We start from the raw sequence: 4,312 nt of genomic DNA, 5'->3' as shown, positions 1-4,312 counted from the left end.
TCCACTTTGGAAAACATAATAAGGGAGGGAAACAAAATTCCCAAATGGCTTCCAGGATTCTTCCCAACATCTTTACCAGCAGTGGTTATAGGAAGCATCTCTATGTAACACAGATGCATTTAGTAATTGTGTGTCCTTTTGTATTTCTGTATTCCCTCAGGTTGTATCTGTGTGTGTTTGTCATATTATGTGCACTGGGAAATATAGGTTGCATATGCTTTATTCTGGCCTGGGTCATGTGTGGAACTTCAAGCTATTTAATAGTTGCTTTCTCAAAAAATTACAGCAAGACAGAATTATAGCTAAGAAATGGAACACATGACAACAGTCTGTACTGAAATCTCATATATTGTTAAGGAAGATACAGAATGAGACAGCAAGAAGGTAAAATATTGGTTTTGGGAAGATCTTATGTAAGGATTTTGACCAACATAAATAGAAATGTTTCTGTAGATATAGTGCAATGTTTTGATACGATGGAATTAAACAAGAAGGAGTAACAAATATGGTCAAAAACTTAGGATCTCTTTTTTCCTTCCACACTGGATTTACAAAAAAAAAAAAAATCATGGACAAAACCAAGATTTTATATAGTTTTGCGAATTTAAATGCTTATTTTAAAGGCCAATCTTCCTCCAGAATGGAGGAGATGTGCTCATCTCAAGGAACTTTTGAGGTTTTAAGGAATGCTATTAAGTGGTAGCTCACTGACTCAGGTTCTTCTCCTTGTTGCTGTAAAAATACACATTGGGTGTTTGTCTTTTGCCCTTGGTTTCCCTGGTGGGAATAAAAGTACCGGAAGGCCAATCCTCCACCATGCCCTCTGCCTTCCAAGAATCATCAGGGTTAATAAGAGGAAATAACAACAATTGTTAGATCAGCAAGTAGGGTGTACTTTTCTGCTGGGTATAGTTTGCAACCACAATAGATAGCAGCATCAGTGGTGGGATTCAAATTTTTTTTACTACTGGTTCTGTGGGCGTGGCTTGTTGGACGTGGCAGGGGAAGGAGACTGCAAAATCCCCATTCCCTCCCCACCCACTAACCTGCTTTCCAGCTCCGTTCTCCTGTGCAGGGCAACAAAAGAAGACCCAGCCCATGCACTGGGACTCGGGAGGCAGAGAATAGAAGGGAGTGGGGCCTGTCAGAAGTGGTATTTGCCGGCTCTCCGGACTACTCAAAATTTCCACTACCGGTTCTCCAGAACTGGTCAGAACCAGCTGAATACCCACCTCTGAGCAGCATGGTAACCCTCAGAGCCGATTTGAACAGCCTTGCATCTGTCCTTGAGTCAGAAGGGCAGAATATGAAGCATGCTACCCCCAATGTTGAGCCTTTTTCTGTCTCAGGGTTTTGTAGCCACCTCCCACCAAGGTAACAAAAACTTAAGAATGTCATATATGTTGAGATTGTCCTTGGACAGTGGGAAAAACACTACTTTTAACATGGCTGTAACTCAAAATGACTCAAAGCTGTCTCAATTATGAGCTGGGAATGAGAAGAGGTCAGTCTCACTGGAGAAACGGTTACAAGTTCCTCCATTTATAGTGTCTCAATATTTTTCTGCTTTCAAACTACCTGCTGAGACGGGATGCGGATGTTATTTCCCTTGAGATCTATTTCACCCACCTGGGAGTTTATAGGCGGTGCTAAAGCTTAGGAGTGCACAAATTGGGTAAAAGAAAACACAGGGCCTTTTAATTCCAGTTTTATACATTATTGCATGTTTTTTAAAGAGCTTTTCTTTTACAGTGTTTAATGCAGTACATGGTGAAAGGCAGCATACTGTATGCTTAATAATACTTAGAGCATTCCATACTTAGAGCATTCAACCAAGTTAAAGAAATGCAAGCTTGCATTGGTGCTGATGCTTTTAAGCAATAAAAACTTTATCTCAGTTGGGAAATGTAGACTTTTTAAGAAGAGTATTCTAATGTCTTATAGAACCATCTTTCCTAATCTCTATTCTCAAGGCTATGTAATTCTTTATGGGGTAGCTATGTATCTCCAAAGTGCACCAAATGTGTGCAAGGAGAAATTCATGGCAATCAATTACACTTTTTAGCTGTTGCTCTTGACCTTCATGTATATGAGAAAGAATCTAAAACATTTTAAAAATGGCTTGTGCTGTTTGATCACTGTCTGATAAAAGTAGGGTTTTTTTTTTAGGGAAGCCTTCTTCATGAATGGAGATTAACGTGCTCAGGTTCAGCAGAGCTTAGTGCTTTTTAGGCACAAGCAGAATCAATGGCACAAATACAAGTTCCATCTGAGCTCTTTAATGAGGTGCCTCCATGTTGCAGGAGAACACATTTGCTATACTGAAGAATTTGCACATCAGTCAGGAGGCCAGCTTTCATGCTTCAGAAGCTGCCTTTTGGATGAGGTCTGGGCGTCGCAGGCGACACATCTGGAAGTTGCCTGGCTTGAGAAAGACTGATATACCCCAATACTGTTAGGACTGACTTGATCTCAATCTCTTGGTTTCAAGCAGGAGTTTTTCCAGCTTGTCACCTAGGGTGACAAAGTCACTTGAGACTTTCAAGAAGAGTTTGGACTGCCATTTGTCAGAAATGGTTTAGGGTCTCACACTTGGGTGGTGGGGTTGGACTAGATGACCTACAAGGTCCCTTCCAACTCTGATTATGTGTTATCATGGGTTGTTGAGAATGAACCTGGGCTAATGCATGCAAAACAAATCCTCTGCCATTAGATATGAGACTGCCCAACTTCTTCCGCATAAGGATATTGGCAGTGCCCTGATGGATCAGAACCCTGGCTCATTTGGTCTTTCAATCTCTTCTCACGGTGGTCAACCATCTGCATGAGGAAGCCCATCAGTCCTTATTGGCAAATGGAAGCAATTTCAAACAAATGCCTATGATTGGGAACTTGAACAGAGTGGGTGACATGATTGTTTGTATTGCTTTTTATTTTGGGCTGCCTAGGATAGCTGTACAGGTAATCCTCGACCTGCAAACTTTCTTTTAGCGACCAAAGTTACAACGGCCCTGAAAAAAAAAGACTTATGACCATTTTTCGCACTTATGACTGTTGTAGCCTCGCCAGATCACATGATCAAAATCCAGAAGCTTGGCAACTGGCATGCATTTATGATGGTTACAGTGTTCCAGAGTCATATGATCACACTTTGTGACCTTCCGACGAGCAAAATCAATGAAGATAGATGCCCTTTACAAGTGTGTTACTTAACAACCGCTGTGATTCACTTAACAACTGTGGCAAGAAAGGTTGTAAAATGGGACAAAACCAGAGGTGGTCTTCAGCAGGTTCTGACCAGTTCTGGAGAATCGATAGTGGACATTTTGAGTAGTCCGGAGAACCAGCAAATACCACCTCTGACTGGCCCCACCCCCATCTATTCTCTGCCTCCCAAGTCCCAGCTGATCAGCTGGGTCTTCTTTTGTTGCCCTGCACAGGAGAACAGAGCTGGAAAGCAGGTTAGTGGGGTGGGGAGGGAATGGGGATTTTGCAGTAACCTTCCCCTGCCACACCCACCAAGCCACGCCCACAGAACCGGTAGTAAAAAAAATTGAATCCCACCACTGGGCAAAACTCATTTTAACAACTGTCTTGCTTAGAAACAGAAATTTGGGCCCCAATTGTGGTCATACGTCAAGGACTATCTGTATATAAGATAAGCAGCTGTATAAGTTGTATAATTAATTATGTCATTGTGAGAAAACCAGCCCATTGGCTTTGATCAGACAGATCAAAAGACAGATGAATACCTTCGGGCAAGAACAATAAGGAGGATAATTCCTTGTGGGGAAAAGTCTACCCATTATCCATTCTTCTCCCCCTCCCCAAACCCGGAAAAGACTGAAAACTTGTGAGCACACATAAAATATTATTTTGAGAAGCCCCACTAGGAAAAAAATATAAAAAAAATACTTTAGGTTTGAACCGGGAGGAGAGGGAGAGAGAGTACAAAGGTAGAAGGATGTGATCTTGTCACCAGCCTTGTACTGATAATCAAACCCACACAGGCATGAACAGAATAGACACACCAAAGCCTCAGAAGCCAAGTCTTTTGCTTGCAAACCAGTTTAGCATTGTACAAAAAGCTCACAAGTGTACAGTAAATACTCTTTTGTTGGAGATCCAGATGGCAATGGAAGTTTGCTTATTGCCATGCTGAAGAGGTTCAGCCATGGCACAATGTGAGTTGTCTGATTCTGGCAGATGCTGAATGAATCCACCCACTCTGGCTTCTTGACAAGTAGCAGCTGCCTTCTTTATAGCCAAGTAAGAAAAAAAAAATGACAAGAAAGGGAGCACATAACGAAAC

This window comes from Pseudonaja textilis, chromosome 2 (assembly GCF_049901715.1).
Source record: "Pseudonaja textilis isolate UNSWEBS1 chromosome 2, rPseTex1.2, whole genome shotgun sequence".
NCBI classification, from domain to species: Eukaryota; Metazoa; Chordata; class Lepidosauria; order Squamata; family Elapidae; genus Pseudonaja; species Pseudonaja textilis.
The sequence above is the reverse complement of the archived record's forward strand: the minus strand, read 5'-3'. Positions refer to the sequence as shown.